Below are 20,669 nucleotides of genomic sequence, written 5' to 3'. Positions count from 1 at the left end.
TGCCTGTAGGCATATCCTATACAGTGCATTTTCTTGGTTAATGCTTGATATGAGAGGACCCAGCCCACTGTGGGTAGTGCCACCAGTAGGCAGGTGGTCCTGGGTTGTGTAAGAAAGCAAACTGAGCAAGCCAGGAAGAGCAAGACAGTAAGCAGCATCCCGCCATGGCCTCTGCTTCAATCCCTGTCTCCAGGTTTCTGCTTTCAGTTCATTCCCTGTCTTCCCTCAGCTATGGACTGTATGCTGTAAGTCAAATAGACCCTTTCTTCTCCAAGTTGGTTTTGGTCACCATTTTATCATAGAAAGCAAACTAGAACACATATAAACAACAACAACAACACCACCATACAGATAACACACATAAACATACACAGGCACAGGCACATGGACATGCATACAAATAACACATGCATAAACACACGCACAACACACAGAGAAGAAAGTGTGTCTCACTGAGAGTGAGACAAGAGACAGAGACACAGGGGGACAGATACAGAGACAGAGGGAAACAGAGAGACAGAGGCAGGAGACAGACACACAGAAGACCAGTAGAGAAACAGAGATGGGGAGACAAAGAAAGTCAGAGAGGCAAATAGATAGGCAGAGACAGAGCAGGTGGAAAGCTAGAGACCGACAAGAGACACAGAGACAGAGGGATGGGGAGAAGACCCAGAGAGAGAGAGAAAGAAGAGAGAGAAGAGGGGATGAATGCAGGAGAGGCAGAGAGAGGCATAGAAGGAACCAGAAGGGGGCCTTCCCTAGCGACAGCACTGACCTAGTAAAGAAAGACTAACACTTGCAGATTGGAGCTTTTAAAACTCACATGTCCAGAACTTAGGCTGCACCAGAAGATCCTTGAGCCACCCACAGCCACCAAACTATCTGTCCTGAGATGTCAGGATGTCTGCATTGGAGTCTCTCTCAGCTTTGGATCAAGGATCTAAATCCAATGCTCTGACTGGCAACCCAGCTAGCCTTGGTTAGAAAGCCCAGAATCCCACGAAGGACCTAAAATGAGTCTGTGCTAATCTACCTGTGGTAATGCTACACCGCACTGCACAACAACACTCAGAGCGGTGGCCCCGTTGGGACAGCAAAATCTCCTTGGAAGCAACACCCTGGCGATCTAGGACCTGTGTCAGCACCATGACCACACAGTAGCCCAGGAAGACATCCTGAGTGTAAGCATGAGTGTGTCATTCCCTAGGAGAGATTGTGGTGATTGTATGTGTGCAAGCAGGTCTCCTGGTCTGTTTATGAGGGAGGGACTGGCAGTCTTGGAAACTCCCCTGCTTTTGTTCTCAGACATTGCTGTGCATACCTTTAATTTCACTGAAGGAGGATGAGAGCTTGAGGCCAGCCTGGGCTCCAACACACATGTGAGTATCAACAGTGCTTTAGCAGACATCCACACAAACATCATTTTCTTGTAGGAGCAGTGGTAAGAGTCAAGTTTGTCAAATCTTTTCGCTGACCTTAGAAAAAGGAGGCTGTAGGCACCCTGTGTATTAGTGAAGATTTCATGAGCACGCTTTTTATCCTCTTGGAGGCTGAGGCAAGAGGTTCACAAGTTGGAGGCTAGCCAGGGCTACCTTTTGAGGTGCTATCCCAAATCAACAGTAACAACACACAAACACACAGAATGGAGAATTTTGCCAAAGCTTCTATAATAGGCAGTATAATGATGATCAAAATGAATGCCCACATCCTGATTCCAGGAACCCGTGGCTTTGTTACGTTGTCTCACAGAGGGGAATAAAGGTAGAACTGCTGACCACTGAAGTGAGGAGGTCATCCTGGAGCATTGAGGTGAGTGTATTGTAATCACTGGCTTTCTTCACAGCAGGAAAGGGGGATAGAAGGAAGAGCAGAACACAGAGCTGATAGAATGAGGGTAACTTGACTTGAAGGAAGGCACTGAGCCAAAGACTGCTGGTGACCACCAGAAGCTGAAGAGGACAATGAAGTGAGTTTCTTCCCTGAGCCAACTCCAGAACCCAGGGCTGTAGATGCATATGCATGGTTCTAAGCCTGTAGGTTTATAGTAATCTGTTATAGCCATGGTAAGAAAGGAATATACCCCCTCCCTTCAGCCTCCAGCAGAGAGCAATCTATTTCAGATGATGGTTTTATGGAAGCCAGAGGGTGGGAGGCTGATGGAGGGCACTCTAGCTACCAGGGGTTGTTCACATTTGCCACCAAAAGACTCACACTTGAACCTTACGTGCAAACCATGCTAGCATCCCACGTTCACTGTTACTGAAGTCACTTCTTCCCTCCCCAAAGAAGTTACTAGAAAATAGGCCCAAATAGGTGGCTTATTTGCAATCCCAGCCATAGGCGAGGCTCTCACAGGGACGCAGGGACTCTTCTCAGGCCACATTCACTGCAGGGCCTGAAACAGGAAGAGTTCTGGGTTGCTTTGTGAGTGAGGAATTCTTGCATCCAAGGTCACCCTGGCCAAGTCCCCATTTTCAGGAGCAATCTCAAATGCCTTGTCTTATCAGGAACCCAGCAGGGGAATGAGCAATGATGATATTGGTTTTGCTCTTCACTGCTACTTCACAAACCTCGCTTTATCTCACCTTGCCCTTCTCTCTCCTTGTCTTTCTGCCTTCCCCCTCATTTCTGTGTATCCAGACTTTCTTGCTCTCAAAATTAAAAGGGACTAGCAAATGCCCGGGCAGCCTTGACATGCTCGCTCAGCATCAAACGCTCTGGCCTGTCTGGGACTGCTTCTGCCAGGGGCAATCAGCCCTGGAAGTTGGGAACAGTTGTATAACAGGAAGTTTCCGCCCTTGGCATCTGTGGACTGGAGCACTACCAGTGAGAATAACACCAGACGGTGTGGATCATCTTCAGATACAGTGGAAAAAGAAAACACAATAAAGATGTTTCCATTCGTAGAAATAAAAAGGGATCAGCTCAGGGCTTGTGCAGTGGCTGAGAAGATCCAACAGGCAGATTTTTTGTCTAGTAGTGAGGAGGAGACAGCTAAAGAAGGGTGGCTTCGGAGCTGGGTCCTAAGCTTTGACATTCAAAAATCTCACACGTGGGAATGGGGATGCCCAGTTTCCACACCATTCTCTGCAAAGGAGCACAAAAGTTCACAACATAGAGCTGTTTTCATTCTACAATGCTAAGGCATGTCACCTTTGAGAAATCACTTTACTATTTCTGTGCCTTAGTTTCCTTAACTGTGAAATGGGGGCATATCCGTGGTACCACCTTCATAGTTAGGAACTCACTGAAGTGAGTCATGTAGGCGGCCTGTCTGCAGGGCTTGCTCAGTAAGTGTTAGCTATTGAAATGAGGCCACAAGGCCTCCCTTCAGCCCCTACCTGCTTATGATAGGACTCCATCTTGACTACACTCTTGGGAGGTGAAAGCTGGGGTGGCATATGGGCTTGGGCAATGCAACCGATAGACAGAATTGGGGTCTTGTCAGAGGCAGGAATCTTTGTCCCCTCCCCTGCCTCGGCTTTCCAGGCCTGCCACCCACTACTCACCAAAAGGATCTGGTAGATATTTGGCAGGAAAGGAATATTTTATCAAAGAGGGTAGTCAGGAAGAATAGGCATCGGAAAGCGATTAGAAACAAGGAGTACAGTATATTTCCCAACACACAACAGATCCTCAGCAAATAGATCTTAATCCAATAGTCTTAACTTGAATGAGTGGCTCAGTTTCAGCCATACACTGAGGTCTGGCAGTTGGCTCACATTCTATTCCTACCTTATCCCAACAGGGTTCTCAATGGGGGAAGTAAAGACAGGATAGCATAGGTCAGCATCCAGGGGGCAGGGGCCTGGGAGGTGCCTTAGACAGTCCTTTGTCTTTGTCTTTCAGGGCCAGAGCAGCAGAAGATTACCGCGTCAATATCTCCAGGCTTCCAGAGGTGTCCACTTGAGCCCCGCCTCCCTCCAGGACCCTGTCACTTGACAGGGATGCTCCTGCTACTTAGTAATTAGGCCGTGATTGTTGTTTATTTGTGTGCTGTACTGTAACTCCCTCTGCCCGAGGCTGGAACTGGAGCTCAGAAAACACAATTTCCTCCGAACTAATTTAGTTTTAAGAGGAAAATGAAAGTTTAAAGTAGTTTAATGTTTTGGCGAAGCCATAATGGCTGGGGAAGATTGGGTGATGTGAACCAATAAAACACCCTAATTCTGATAATAATTCAAGCCTTAACTCTTCCCCTGCATCAATCCCATGCCAGTGCTGACATATGGCCCAGGACAGCATCAGCGAGAGTCAACAATTGGGCAAGCATTCTTTTCAATTTATTTTAATCCATTACAAAGTCCCGCCTTTGACTTGAGCAGAGTAGTTGGGACAAGTCTGTTACTCTCACAAACTCCACCCTCTAGTTTTACCCCTGATTCATGTTTCCATTCCCAAGGTTCCCTCAGACCTCAGGATAACAGCCACGCCTCTGGGAGGCTGGGAGTTAGATTCTTAGCTTAGTAGGGGAAAGCTTAGAAGAGCCTCGGCTTCGCAGTCACAAAATGGACGCAATGAGCAGAATGTTACAGAATCACTTGGAAAGCTAGATGGTGCAACTCTGTGGGGTACCCGGAAGATGAGACCAAAGGGTGTGTGTGTGTGTGTGTGTGTGTGTGTGTAGTGACTGATTTCAAGGAATATGGCATCTCTTCATTGGCTGCATTTGACTACCGACTGTGCAGCATGTTGTGGCCGGATCTGAAGAACCACTGGGAGGTGGAAAAGGCTCAGGGTCTTCCTCCTGTTGTCAGGAGAAAATCGAGCAGAGATCTTCATCTTTTCGTTCCCTACCACAGGAATGGCCTCATAGTGTGGTTAGCAAGGAATCCAACATGGAAAGCACCTGGGAGATTCCTCGGCACAGAATAAGCGTGCAGTCAATATTTGCTGGCTTTTAAGACAAACAGGTCTAATGGGAATACTCCACACATACAAGGCTGATCTCCCAAGAGTCTCTGCTTCATGGGCTGCTGGGATTTATCTTCAGAATGCTCTTTTATTCATGTCTGAGTTGATGGTCGCAGATTTGAGGGCCTGAGAATCCATGTGTCTGGATTCTCATGACTCTGAAAATGGCCCTAGCTTCATCTCATGACAGAAGTGTGGAGCTGGCCAATGGCATGTATGCTTTGCTCAGACACCCGAGCGAATCTTGGCTGGTATTTCTTAGTCATGTGACTTTCATCATGTTACATGAACCATGTAGATGCTCAGTTGATTTCATCCGTGCAATGGGCATTATGGCGCTATATCTCTTGAACAGCTACTCTTCCTAGGCTGTCCTTTGTACTTTATGATTAATTGTCTACAGCCTGCAGGGTTCACAGTTACAAAAACAATTTGGACCCAGTTCTTTTCTGCAGTTTGAGAGAGGGCCTTAAAAGTGTTATGTAGTTAAGGACAACCTTAAGCTTCTGATTCTCCTCCCTCCACTCTACAAATCCTAGAATGAAAGGGGTAGTCTTGGCTTATGTGGGCCCAAGGGATCCAACTCAGGGCTTCTTGCATGCTAGGCAAGTATGCTCCCCAATGAGCTACATTTCTACACTGCTGCTTTTGAGTAAAAGCCCTTCATTGTCTGCCTCTTGCTCAACTCTCCAACCAGACCAGATTTCGAGTTTGCAGCTTTCCCCCGCCTTCCTGCCGTGTGCTAGCTCTACAGAGCTTCCATCTGCCACCCAGAGCTTCCAGGCTCATTCCTACTTCACGTTGATGCTTCCGCAAGGAGTCTTTGCCTCTTACATCTTTGCCGGATTGGCTTGCTGTCAGCCATTCTCTCCCCAGTGACACCTTCGCACCTCAAACATCACCTTTTGCCTGTCCCTTTCTACCTGTTCCCTCCATCCCCTCCCTTTTCTGATTACTCAGTTTTATTTTCTTATGGTGGTTGCTGTTAACGGATCCATCTGCCTGTGGGATTTCTGGGTCCCCAGCTATTACTTGTATTGCGTAAGGAGGGAAGTCTTAATTCTTTATCTTTAATGCATAGTGTGTCTGGCAAGTAACTGATGCTTAACCAAAATTTGTGAAATATATAAACCAAGAAGTGGTACTTTCAAGGTGATGGGTAGAAAAAAAGAGAACACTGTGACTCCTGCTTCTGGTTCTGTGAGGTAGCTCTCCGTTCCCTGCTCCTTCTCCCTACTCCCCCCTCCCCCCCTTCCCTCTCTCCTCCACCCCACCTCTCCAGTTCTGTGTGCATGTGTGTCTGCATGGGTGTGGCCATCAGTGGCCATCCCTCAAGTGCCATCCTCCTTGTTTTGTGGGACAGGTACTGTCTTTGGCCTGGAATGCACCATGTAGGCCAGGCTGGCTAACCAGACAGTCTCAGGGATCCGCCTGCCTCTGCCTCTCTAACATGGATTACAACCGTGTCACCCACACCTTGTTTTGTGTTTTTAGGGTGACTTCTGAGATGAAACTTAGGTCCTCCTGCTTGCAGGACAAGCACTTACCCACTGAGCTATCAACCTGGTTCCCCTCTGTGGTTTATTTTTACTTACATTAGGGGATAAAACATTCTTTTTTTTTTTTTTTTTTTAAGCAGTCACCTAGGTATTCTATCTCTTAAAATCCTTGAGTGACTTTTCCATGCTTCTTGGTGGCTTACGCCACTTGACTCCTGAAGTTCCAGGTGTTTTTGTGTTTATCCTTTATCACACGGGGGGGGGGGGGGCAGCCGTGAGCAAATGAGAGCGGCCTTCCATGCTGCCAGGCTTGAAGAGTCTCCCAAGTTGGGACTGATTTTTGAATTGTTTGGGTTCTTCTGCATGGTGGTGCTCCCTTCGTCCAGAGCTAACTGAGCTAGGGCACCTCCACTGGAGAAAGGTGCCCTTAGGCAGTAGAGCAGTTAGTGAGTGACCTCTGTAAACAAAGCCTTCTTAGGAGATAAGTCTAGGGGTCCTGCTCAGGGTCATTTTGTCTGCAAGTTATAGGACTCAAAGGCAGGAACAGTCTCAAGCACAACAGGGGGTAGCAGGGGCAGCGGCGGCAGCGGCGGCCGGCAGCGGCGGTGGTGGGACAGATCTCAAACACTGCAGACAGGCGCAGAGAAAATCAGGCTTCTACTGTGGGCGAGGAAAGACAGACTCCCAGCCACCCTCAGCACCCCTCACAATCCTGAAATAAGGTTGGTCAGTTTGAACAAAGACAGGTTGGCCTTGAACCTCTGTGCAGTTCTCCAGTCCGTCATCAGGAAGGCTTTACTGGTGGGAGAAAAGCCCTCTCAGCTTTTGTTCTAATTGGTCAGGCTCTTGTCTCGGGTCAGGAGGGCAAGGAAGAAGCCAGCCATCTTGGAAATTCACCACTCTATTACCCTGTCATGGCCCCTCTCCCTATTACTCTGTGCACAGGAGTCTGTCCAGTGCTTCACCTCTCAGGAGCACACATGCAAACAAGTGCTCAAGCTTCACCCTTGAGCCATTCTGGGGTGGCCAGGTTGAGTTTCACATTTGCAGTTCTTCGCATGGTATCTCCCCCATAAATCTTGAGCATTTGAACCCTTGGTCCTCAGTTGGTGGCTATTTTGGGGAGGATTAGAAGGTGTGGCCTTCTAGAGGAGGAGTGTCACTAGGGTGGGCTTTGAGGTTTCAGAAGACTCACACCATCCCCAGTGTGCGCTCTCTGCTTCCTGTTTGTGGGTGTAGATGTGAGCTTTCAGCTGCTCCTCCAGCACCTTGTCCACCCACCTACGGCCACGCTCCCTGCCATGATGGTCATGGACTCCTATCCCTCTGGAGCTGTAGGCTCTAAATAAACCCTTCCTTCTATAAGGTTGGTCTTCTCGGTCGTAGCATTTTATCGTCGAAACAGGAAAGCAACTAACGTGATACTTCTCAGGAAAAGAGGGAAACCTCAGGAAACATACTGGCTCTCTTTGGTGTGGGGACGGGGAGGGGTGGAAGAACTCAGTGTGTAGTCTCCAGTTTGCTCCAGATGTGAGATGCATGTATGGCAAGACAGTAATATGGCAGAATGGCCACTGCCTTGACTCGTGTGTGGCCAGGTAAGTGTATAGAGGCTAGGTATTCATACCTGTCTGGCCTGAGTGACTTTGCTTCCTTCTGCTTTACCTGACATACGGTGTACTTCAGCAGGTATGTGCACCCTACCCCCATTCTAAGTTCTGGTAACTCATGAGTTGACATTTAAACTGAGACATTAGAACATAGACTGGACTACAGGGAGGCAAAGATTTCATGTGGGAACATCATAAGTCTTTTGTTTATTTTAAATTTTAATTAAAGATATTTACATCATTTCCTCCTTCCCTTCCCTTGTTCCAACTCCTCCAATGTCCCCACCCTGGAAGTCTTAAAACTTTGAGAAATAGCATGTCTGTGGGGGCTAGGACATAGTAGTGAAGAAGAGTCAGGGAAAGTGCATACATGTGTGCATGTGCACGTGAGTGTGTGCATGCATGTGTGTGTGCGTGCATGCATGCGTACACATTTGTGTGTGTGTGTGTGTGTCTAAGTAACCAAATTCCAAAAGACATACTCCTGTAGTATGCCTGTTTGCAGTGTCTGTACTCAACTCTGTCTGGTATATTTTCTCCTTCTTTCACCTGGAAAATTCCTGTTTATTCTCCAGGACCAGACTCAGCTGTCTTCTGTTCAGATAGGCATATTTCCTTACTCCTGTTTCTGTCCTGTCACAGCACTACGCTTAGTATTCAACCACACTTTTGGCTTTAGGATGCCTCCCCTCACAGGTTTTCCTACAGCATGGGCTGAATCGACAGACTTCCTGGGTCCGTTTGTGCACAGAGATTCTTATATCAGATGTGAATGAAGGAATTCTCATAATCTCTTTGACATACATAAACTAAAGCCAGGATGATGCAGAGGTGATTAACGCAGCTCTGGGGAAGGAGGACTCATGCTGTGTGCTCAGTGAATAATTGCTATGGGAATGAGAAACCCATGCCCTTTGTGCCTCAGCTGGCCATGCTCTGCCCACAGCAGACATCACCAATTGATGGCTTATATTCAGATCTTGTCTCAGCCTAGAGCTCCAACAGACAAGCTCAACTGCTTTGAGTTCATTTGCGACTCAAGAACTATTTGCTACGCCCAAATCTTTAATTGGTGCTGCCCAAGTCTCTTCCTCAAACCCTTGCTTCAAGGACATTGGGAAGCTCTGGGGATAGTATTCAGGAGCCTGACTTTTAAAATAGGAATTTGAGGTGATTTGGGGACATGCTAAATACTGACACAAGCTAATCTAGCTGTCACTGTCTCTAGCTGCTCAAATGAGTAGATGCATAACTTAGCAATGCATGCACTTTGAAGGATATTACAAGCAAGGAGGAGACTATTCTGACAACACCCCTCTTACACAAGCTCCCCGGCTTGAGATGGAATACTCTAGATTCTGAAGAAACTCATCCCACTCTCTAGAACTATGCCCTGAGAATTTCTTCATTATTTAAAAAACATGGAATGCTTCACAGGCGTGAGTGCCCTCCTGTGTAGGGGCCATGCTAATCATCTTGGTACTGTTCCAATTTTAGTTATATGTACTGAAGCAAACACGAGACTGCCTTCATTTTTATCCCCCTGTCTCATATCAAATGTGGCAATGTCTTTCAACGATAATAATGAAAAAAATTGAAATCTCCAAATATCCTTTGATATCCCCAGCTCTAGTCAATAAAGATGTTTATTTTAATAGAGCCAAGAAGAAGTTAGCTTTGGAGGCCAGCCAAACACGGGAAGATTCTGTGGTAAGCATGTACCTATTATCTGGAAGAATGAGCCTAAAGAAAAATCTGTCTGCTTCCTTTTCTGTTCTTCAGTGCTTTGGATTTTCTCCACATAGAGCCTGAGCGTCAAGCCTCCACATTCTCACCCCGGCACATCCTCTGTCCTTTCACCCCAGGCTGTATACCATCTTGCTTACTGTTCAGGTCCTTTTTCATCTATGACCCTTATCCCAACCTCTAGCTGTAATCTCTTGGCCCAATTATCCCCAAAGGCAAAGTGCTCCTGACTGGATTTGGAAGTTTTCAAATGGACGATAGGGGCTATTTCAGGTAGCCTCTGTGCTATGACTGGGTAGGCAAGTGACAGGAAGAAGGGATGGGGTGGGGGACAGAGTCTTGAGGAGGGCAAACAGCTCAGTCAATAGAGTGCTTGCTGCATGGGTGGGCATGAATCTGTTGTTCCGGTATTGGGGATGGGGTAGAGACGGGGAGATCTTGGGGTCTCATTAACCACCACGGGAGTGTGTGATGGAGTCAGAGAGAGACTATGGGTTATTGATGAAAGTTGTAAACTTTATAAACACACCCAAATTCACTAAATGTACACCTAGAAAAGGTAACTTTTTTGGCACGTGACGTATCTCAAAAAAGGATTTTAGCAAATAAGTATAATCTTATTTTGTGGTCCAAATAGCTGAGGTCTGAGTCATTTCAGCAACACATAAAATCCCAATTTAGACTTAAATCCTTTGACCAGCTCATACGCGTATTTTCAGCCCCTCTCTCTTCGTCATCTTTTATCCTCCTTAGACTTCTATGGAGCCCCCTCTTCTCTCCAAGGAGCTCTGCTTGCTCTCGTGCCTTCTGTTGTTTTGGGTGGGAGTTACTGTATCATGGGCAACCTACCAGAGGCTATAGCACTGAAGTCAAGGACGTTTCGTACCACCAGCAACCATTAACTGCCAACAGCTCCTCAACTGGGAGTCATGGTCTTAGGAGCTACTTCCCAGTCTGTGCTGGAATATTGACTGGACTCAATGTTATGCAAGTCTTGTGAGTTTTTGAGTGGGACATGCATGTACACATGTCCAGAAGATACAGCTTCACTGTCCTTATAAAGATTCTGAATCCTTCCTAGAAGAAAGTTCCCCAGCGCTCAGGCTTACTTTGGAACATGGTCCTGCCTCTCTCTACTTTTTCTGTATCCGTGTCCTTCCTCCTGGTCATTGCTGCCTGTCCAAATTGTTCTGGCACATCACAGCAGAAGGCAGACTTTCTACGGTGGATTCTTTAAAATTCCCTCTATTTATCTTCAGAAAAAATAAACTACCTTTGTAGGCATGTTTCCATACTAACAATCATGCTCACATAGTATTCCGTATCAGATACACGTTGTCTTACTGGACTGTGAGCTCCTTAAGGACTGATGATCCACCGAAGACACTTTATGTTGACAATAATAGAATGCCAGTTTCCGTTTTCTTAGAAGACAGATAAAGGGCCTAGGGCCCATCATATGTGTTTTCTCCTGGGTTCAGCTCTCTTTGCCTAATTTGCCTTTGCTTTCTTGCAGGTTCTACTCTAGGGGCAAGTGCAGCTCCCTTCTCCTCTGGTGAACTTAGTTCAGTCCCAAGGGTTACCTTGAAATGTTGATTCCCTGGAATCATTTTAGTGGATAAGAAAAGAGATGCATTGAACACCTCCAACCCTGGCACTGAAGGTGATCTGAGCAGGCTCCAGGGACTTGCACAGCTCAGAAGCAAGAAAGTAGGTGGAAGTTGGAGAGAGATTACTTAATACCACAGGAGTTCATTCTGGCTCACGTCCTCAACACACAGCACATAGGTACTTAGTAGACATCTATTGAGTAAACCTGTGATACAAACACTAGTTCTATAAATAATAGTTCTATTGCCTATTCAGATGAAGGAGTGTAATACTCTGAATGGTGGACAGGACAGGGCAGATGTGTGACATTAAGCCCACACAGTGTTTGGATTGGATATATGAAAGGTGGGCTGTAGATGAAGTCCTGACAGTGTTTCCTAGTACATGCAGGGCTCAGGATGAATCCCCTGTACTCCAAAAGCCAAATAAGAGGTGCACGATCATTTTGGTAATCTCTTTTACATCAGGGAAAATGTTCCAGATATTTGGAAAGTTACAAAAAAAAAAGATCTCAACCCTTTTGTTCACGGATGTTGCTGTGGTCCCTTGTGAGAGTCTGAAAGGGACAGACAGACTCTCAGGAACTGTGGCACCGTGCCAATACTTCTTGTGGCACTTTGCTCAGGATCCCCAGATTGTATAGCTTTGTCATAAAGGCACAGTGGGCTTTGTGAGTTTCACAGCCCTTCATTGTTTTCCGAAATTTCCTCCTGGAACTACCCTGACTCAAGGCTAGAGGGCATTGTGTGACCACAGAGAAGCTGCATCCTCTTGGACTCCTCGGCTTTTCACACAAAAAGGCTTGCTCAAGGCTTAGCTAACTAGTGAGCTCTTCCCACTCCCAGGAGGGACCGAAGCCAGCCCCCTGTGAAGCAAAGGATGGGGGACAGGGGAAGAAGAGCCACCAAAGTGTTTCCCTCATTTGTATGTTGATGAAATGTCTGCATTTTCCCTAGAGCTTGAGAGCCTGGTTTGGATTGATTTCGCAGCAAGGATCTTGGTGTGTTGGGATATGCTGCAGATGAGGCTCAGAGTCCTTGCCCTGCCTGCCTATGGCTTCCCGTGGGATTTATGGGAGGCCCCTTCTCTTGACTGAATCTGAGTCTCAATGCTCTTATCTGTAAATCTAGGCACTGGGTTAGGGGAGTCCCAGGGTAGATGTGATATGAGGCTTCTCTGGAGTGAATATTTCAGGAGTGGAGGAGAAGCGAGGAGGAAGAAGATTGCAACCAAGGAGACTGTGGCTAGACTTCAGATGCATCAGGAAATCCCACAAGGGTGTGGGCAAGACAAATGCAGCCAATGCATGTAAGACCCGGAGAAGGCCCTTTCGGAAGACTAAACCATGTGCATATTAATGCAGTCTGCTTAATCCAAAGGGAAAGCAGCTGTGGGTAAACAGCCTTTAACACAGTCTCCGGGATCAGCACCTCTTGGTGTAACCCTCAGTCCTTAAGTGTAGACTCTTAATCTAGCGACTCATTTCTGACTAGCAGCAAGAAACGGAGACCCTTAGCCCAACAGGCCACTAAGAAATAAATCCTGCCAAGAGATTTCCCACCCTGAGTGAGGTGAGGAATGGACCCTTGTCCAGTTAAACCTTTGAATTAGACTTCAGACCTCTTTGACAGCTTGATTATAGACCCCGAGGGAACCTGAGGCACCTACTAAGCCACGCCTGGATTCCTGACCCATTAAGTACTCACATATCAGGTCATTGTGTTATATAGCGGTCGGCAGCTAGCATGCTAAAACAGTGGCTTTCAAATCATTTGTTCTGTCCATGTGTGTATGAACACACACATGTGCACATGTGTTTCCATGTGTGTGTGCGCGTGTGCATGCGTGTGCATGTCTGGAGCAGAGGACAGCCTCTATTATCATTCCTCAGTATACCATCCACCTTCTGATTTTTGAGACAGGGTTTTCACAGACTCAAGACTTTCCAAGAAAGCTAGGCTAGCCAGTTAGCCCTGGGGATGCCCTTGTCTCCATCTCTTAGTGTTGGTATTACACTGTCATGTCCAACTTTTTCACGTGGGCTCTGAGAATTGAATCAGGTTTTTATGCTTGTGCAGTGAATACTTTTCTGACTGAGCAATTTCATGGCCCTTCAGACTGTTCTCTCTCTTAGTAGTGTGAATTAGGGGGATCTTATTTTAGACTATCTATCTATCTATCTATCTATCTATCTATCTATCTATCTATCTATCTATCTATCCTGTGTGTGTGTGTGTGTGTGTGTGTGTGTGTGTGTGTGTGTGTGTAACAGAGGATAGCCTCTATGTGCATGCATGGAGGGAGGTCAGAGGACAACTTACAGGAGTCAGTTCTCTCCTTCCACCACGGGATGGAACTAAGTGGTTAGGCTTGGTGGCAATTGCTTTCACCTGCTTAGTCATCTTACTGACACAGGTACGTTTTAAAAAATTTCTCCAGGCCGTGGTTTTGTTATTTGCAAGGGATGACACAGTGTCCTCTAAGTGATGTCATGTGTGAAAACTGTGTGATGAAATGTCTGGAGGAGGAACACGGAATGACCACAGCTGTCGCCATCACTGCTGCTGCTGCTTCTCTTGGGACCCTCTTCTGCTCTGTGTGACTGTTTGGCCTCTCTGTACCTATCTTCCTCCTCCTTCTCCTTCTTCCTGTGTCTCTTTTCCCATTCCTCTTCCTCTACATTCAGCTCCTCTCCCTCCTTCCTGTACTCCCCCTATACTTCTTCCTTCTCCTCTTCTTCTACTTTTTCTTCTTCTCCTTTTTTTCCTCCTTCTGCTTCCTACTCCCCTTCCACCTCCTCTTCCTCTTCTTTTTTCTTTTTTTTTCTCTCCTCCTCTTCTTCCTTCACCACCACCACCACCACCACCACCACCACCACCACCACCTCCACCATCACCACCTCCACCATCACCACAACCACCACCACCACCCTTGGAATCCAATAGCACAGATAGAAACTAGCATCATTTTCTGTCCTGAGATCTTTCCCACATTCTTATAGTCATGACAATGATGAGCAGATGACTGGCCAGCCAGCAAGCCCTATCCACTGGCACCACCTGGTTCCGGGGGCAGGAGGTCTTAGGGGAAGAGAACCGAGTTGAGCCCTCTCCTGAGCTTTGTGGAGTTGCTCCCAGAGAGAGACTGTGGAAGCTTCCACAGTGGCTCAGACTTTCCAGTTTCCTTATCTGGAGAGAGAGATCTTTCAATCTTTTCTCTAGACTGGAGACCAGCATTCATTTCCTGCAAAGCTTTTGATATTTATTTTATTTCCAGCCGAGTTAAATTGTAGTAATTAATCCAGCCTAAAAATGTCCCTTAAGAAACGAACACCACAGAAAAGAAACTTAGAGCCCCATTTAAAGTATTTGTAAGTAATTTCTCATGGTTAATTGGTCCTCCCAGGCAACAATCGCACTGTTTCAACAGACACTGGTCATTCCAATGTGAGTGAATGGTCAAAGAATATTATCTGTAAGCACTGGAACCTAAAGTTGCTCACATATCAAGCTCTTTTCCTACCTCTTTTCTGGAAACTGAATTCCAATCAGGTGTGAGCAGGTGGGAAGACATGTTCTAGTGAAGACTTCTACATACCTTGTGGCATTCCTGATTTAAGGCAACAATATCTCTTCTTAGGTGGTCAGGGCAGGTGATTTCTAGAAACAATGACGTAAGACAAGTGTGGTGGTGCAGGTCTGTAATCTCAGTACCTGGGAGTAGAGACAAGAAGATTGATGCAAGTTCAAGGCCAGTCTGGGATACATAGAAAGTTCCAGATCATGTGGGGCTATACAGTGAGAGTCTGCCAACCAACCAAACCAAACCAAACCCAAACTAGAAGCTTACTGGTTTGTAGGATAACCTTCATTTACATTTATTTCACAGGAAAAAAAAAGGATATTTTGATTCCTGAATTATTTAAATTGGAAAACTAGTTGTTTAACTTTGGAATGCTAAACTTAAATGATATACAGTTCCTCTGGATGGAGGTGCCCAGTAGCAGCTGGTTAAATGAGTTTATAGTCCAACCGGGGTGAACAGATTAGGGGGTTACATATAAGTGGAAGTCATACAAAACTCTTTGCTGGGTAGGGTGACAAAGACAGGCAAACCAAGCTCCACTTGGTAATGGTGTCGATGTCTCTTGCCTTTATCATCAGATGAGCTGAGTCTCAGGGTTCACCATGTGTATTCTTCACTCGGGTTACTTGGACAGTCACTTCAGTGCCCCAGTTCCTTTGTGCTTTTGGATCTTTGAGCTTTCCACAGGAGAGGCTGGGTACAGAGAGGAGATAGGTGCCTCATGGATGCACACAGGCCTGCAGAGTGTTCCTTGAGAACGCCTCACTCACAGTTTTCCCCTACTCTTGTCTCTGGGCCATGGCTTCCACATGTTCATGAGTCTGGTGATTTGTTCTCCTTTCATTCTTTTAGGGAAAGAAACATATGAAGGCTTTTGTCTGATTGGAGCCATTGGAAATTGTGTACATTACAGCTGCCTATGCCCAGAACCTCTCTTTTCTGGAGTTACATATAACCTCAGATCCCTTATGGGACCATTTGGGTTTCATGTCCAACTTGTGAGCCAATCAACTTTTTCCTTGGATGAATGCCAACCAAATGGCTGTCTCTCTATTTATCCTGTCATTTTCTGTACAATCTTCTCTCTGTGTGATGGCTGCTCTCTATTTGTTTCTGTGTCGTCTTATGATGAGTGTTCTTTGTGGGTCTTAGTTCCTCCCTGTACCCTGTTCTGTTCTGTGTGACTATTATGCCTCTGTTTCTCCTCTCCTCTTCCTCATTCTTCTTCTTTTGGCATCTTCTCCCTGTCCTACTTCTTCTATCTCCAGCTCCTCTCCTCCTTCTTACACTCCTCCTGTATTTCTTTCTATCTATTTCTCTTTCTCCTCTTCCTTCCTCCTCCTCCTCTTCTTTTTATTCTTCCTCCTCTTCCTCCCTCTCCTTTTCCAGATCCTCCTTTCTTTCTCCTGTCTCTGAAGGTGCCATGTATTTCCCAGTAAGGACAGAAGCTGCCTGTTTTTCTCACTCCTGTATCTCCTAGTATCTGGTATTCAGTAGACATTCAATATTATGTATCTGAGTGTATGGGAAGATAAACTTCGACCTAAAGATGTACAGGCAAAGGAAATCAGTTGCTTCTGTAAGAAAACAGGTAAACACCCCTCACTATCATATTATTTTAGACATGCTCTAAATCATATTATTTTAGGAAAGGAAAGAACCCCTTGTTATCATGGTCTTTGTGAAGCTCATCTTGATATGGCGGGAAAGGACATCTCTCTCAGCTGAAGGAAGAGAGTATTACTGCATATATGAATTCCTTCCTCACTGAAGTCTCTTAGGAAGCCTTACCTAGTCTTTAGCTGCAATTTGAGTCTCAACAGAGGATGTCAAGTTATTACCAAGCTGTGAAATGGTAACTTCACCATGATTTCACTTCATTTTTTTCTTTTCTTTTTCTTTTTTTCGAGACAGGGTTTCTCTGTGTAGCCCTGGCTGTCCTGGAACTCACTCTGTAGACCAGGCTGGCCTCTGCCTCCCGAGTGCTGGGACTAAAGGTGTGCGCCACCACGCCTGGCAACTTCATTTTTTTCTTAAAGAATTTAGTGTGTCAGAGTAGTTTTTCTGGAAAAGTTCACTGTAGAGGGTAAAATTTCTGGTTACAGTCCTGAGATGGTCTTGCTTTGGGGACTGGGTTAAGCTAGTTTCTCTTCCTGGACCTTGGTCTTCCACTTTCACAATAAGTCAGGCTAAGCCATTCACAAGGACTTATCATGGGGAAACTCTTTAGCTATCAATCTAGTAGGATAAAAACTAACATACTGCAGTGTGGGATTTCATATCCAAGGATGAGATCTAAACAGTTATGGAAAATGCCATGTGACCCCAATCTTTAGAAATCTTGTAGATTAGCATCCTCATGTAAACCTGCTGCACCCAGCAGGCAGTGCTAACTTTGAATGCTGTTATCCTCTCACCTGTCCTTTATGTTGGGTTAGTAGAATGCATTTGCCATGAGTGATGGATAAAGAGAAGGAACAGTGTTTAGACATGCGGATACATCAAGTTCATCAGAAAGTCTTATGTCTTACTACAAAATATAATGCCTCGGCTTCTGGGAAGGGGTTGTTGATAAAAGATGGAACATCTTGGAGAAGGGATGCCACCCTCTGTTGAGCTTTCTTGTGTCACAGAAAGAAGAAAGGCTTGCTCATCATCTCTCCATGAAACAGTATTTAACAACTACTGTGTCTTGAGAAACATCTTCATGATACACAATTTCTCAGACAAGAACATCATTCTTGGAAGGCAGGTTAAGTCCCCAGATCCAGCTTTGATACTTGGTTACTGGATGAATTTGGGGAACCTTCTTAAATTTTCTGAGCCTGCATATAGAACCGGTCATTGCTAGTACTACCACATTCTTGGCTATTGACACATGCCCCGACGACTGTCATCTTGAAACCACAGAAGCCATGTGTCCTGCATGAGATCCTCACAAGACTGGCTCAGTAATATCCCCTGGTGCAAGTGGGGGAAAGCTCATGAGTGCTTGAGGTCCCTCAGTGCCTTGGAGATATCTAAGTGGTTAACGAGATTGCTAGGTGGTGGGAAGACTTTTCTTGAATGGCACAGCTGCCCTGTAAACTATGTTTCAATAAGTAATAGACTCCCCAGGAGAAGTCACATAACTCAAACAAGATATTTGGGGAGTTGTTTATGTTGCAAGCTACGATGGTTTGTATATTCTTGGGCCAGGAAGTGGCATCATTTGGAGGTGTGGCCTTGTTGGAATAGGTGTGACCTGGTTGGAGTAGGTATGTCACTGTGGGTGTGGGCTTAAGATCCTCACCCTAGTTGCCTGAAAGTCAGTCTTCCACTAGCAGCTGTTGGATGAAGATGTAGAACTCTCAGCTCTGCCTGTGCCATGCCTGCCTGGATACTGCTATACTCCCACCTTGATGATAATGGACTGAACCTCTGAATCTGTAAGCCAGCACCAATTAAATGTTGTTTTTATAAGACTTGCCTTGGTCATGGTGTCTGTTCACAGCAGTAAAACCCTAAGTAAGACACTAGCCTATGCCATATATCCTGTGGCCACCTGACAGTGCACTGCTGTTTGGGAGCTAAGAAAGTTTTGTTTTCTAAAGTCATAACAACTGATACTTGGTCACAACAATTATGGGTTCAAATGGATGTGTAGCATCACCTCTAAGTTCATTTCTATCCATTTTATTCATTTATATTCATTTATATATTTATAATTCATTATTTATTTATAATTAAATGGCAGCTGTCATGATTACATCCACAGTGGAGATGAGGGAAAGAAGATGTTCAAGTATTCTGTGGTCTCATCTTCCTCGCTGTCATCTCTATCACACCTTGTCTTTGAGACACCTCTGCCAAGGTCACATTTTCCTTTGTAACCCGGGAAGCTGAAGCCAGGAGATACTAAACACATTTCCTCAAGTTTCTGAGACAACTTGGAAGTATATGTCTACACAAAGTCTTTTCCAAAGTCTTTTCCCTACATGATGTTCCAGACAGAATCTACCTGGATTCAGGCATCCTATGCTCTACTCGATTAAAAATACCAACTGCTAAGATGGCCTAATCAGCCATCACTGGGAACAGAGGCCCCTTGGTCTTGCAAACTTTATATGACCCAGCACAAGGGAAGGCCTGGGCCAAGTAGTGGGAGTGGGTGGGTAGGGGAGCAGGGGCGGGGGGGGGGTATAGGGAACTTTCGGGATAGCATTTGAAATGTAAATAAAGAAAATAAAAAAAAAATACCAACTGCTTTAAACTGTAGGACTCCCCTCCCTTCTCAATGGATTGTCATTGACTAATTTTCTAATTCTTGATAGTCACCTTTTTTTTTCTTCTTCAGGTTTTACATGCATTTATGTTTTTTAAAAATCTCTATCTCTTCAACAAAAATGGAAACTCTTTGAATACAGAGGTCCTGCCTTCCATTTTATTCTATTGTTCTATTCCCTCCTGGGAGATGTGTGTCTAGGTGTGTCTAGGGTTTTTCAGTCTACCAATAACCTCAGCTCTACCACTCTGTCATTCCCTCTGATGATTTACTTTAGGGAATTCCCTACTGTCTTTGCACCTCAGTTTTCTCAGTAGCAAAATGAGAAGATGGTAACACCCACCTTGTGGGGTAGATGCAAGGTTAAAGATATTAATGTAACTAAGGGGGCCTCAAACAAGGTCAAGTAAGCATTAGGAACTCAAACAACCTAAACTATGATTACAGAAGCCATTGTACCTTCTTTAAGGATTTCAACCATCTCTTTATGACTTTGCCAATATTTTTTTTTACTTATATTAATTAACTCCTTTAAGCATCCATTATCTTCATCTTCACTTTATAGATGAGGAAGTGTAGGTTTTAAAAGACAATTTATTTTTTTTTTTTATGATTTTAATCAGTGTCTGGGAGAGGAATTTATCTCTTGGCTCCCAACAAAGTAATCCTCCCCTCTTCTATTGTCTTCTGTGGAAGCTAGTCCAGTCCCACAGTTCCAGTCCCATATTTCCATTCATTAAATTCAGAAGCTTTGCACCATCAGTGTTGGTCTGCAAATTGTGTCACTGACACACTCCTTTAATTAATGCCAGTCTTCATGTAAAGCTGCATTAATAGGACTATTGTGTATCATGACCCAAGGCAATACAAAATCCTGGACCATCTATTTATATCTAAAGCATTTAAAACAATTCCCCTTCTTCCATTCTACCACACACACAAAAATCAATTTATAGTAAATGTTGTTACAAAACCATATTTATCACCCAAGGGATTAAGAAAAGCAAAGAGCCAATTTAATGACAGGATGTAGTTCATTATTTATTTCTAGCATGTAAATTATAGATTGTCATAAATTTTTTATTCTTTGGGTGGCCACTACTTTATTTCAGGCAAAAAAAATGGAGAAGTTTGCATCACAAAGAGCAAATGTCTCATCTCTGGGCATAAGAGCCAGCTCTTTTGCCTTCTGACAGACAATAATCTGTCAGAATGAAAAATTAATGGCCCTCCCTTAATTCATCATTGCATGCCTCTGTTCTAGTAATGCCTTCTTTTTTGGTCTCTCCCCAACCCCCACTTCTTTTTCTCTGTCCTCTTCCTCTGCTCGCCCACTCTGTGGCTCTGTGCATCATCAGGGAATTGAAGGCAGAGAAGTGTAGTGGTGGTGAGGAGGAGGAGAGGAAGAGACTGATTGAATTTTGTTCTCACACAGTGTCT

At 45.2% G+C, this 20,669-nt stretch overlaps 1 non-coding gene across 1 annotated transcript; it reads right to left on the bottom strand.

The window, feature by feature from the left end:
* Positions 1–9,438: 9,438 nt before the first annotated feature.
* Positions 9,439–9,542, bottom strand: LOC115065183. Its single transcript, XR_003844972.1, has one exon. It is a non-coding gene; the product is annotated as a U6 spliceosomal RNA (small nuclear RNA).
* Between the last annotated feature and the right edge of the window lie 11,127 nt (positions 9,543–20,669).

The sequence above is a fragment of the Mus pahari genome, chromosome 12 (genome assembly GCF_900095145.1).
Source record: "Mus pahari chromosome 12, PAHARI_EIJ_v1.1, whole genome shotgun sequence".
Lineage (NCBI taxonomy): Eukaryota > Metazoa > Chordata > Mammalia > Rodentia > Muridae > Mus > Mus pahari.
Note: the sequence above shows the minus strand (reverse complement) of the source record. Positions and strands in the feature narration are given on the sequence as shown.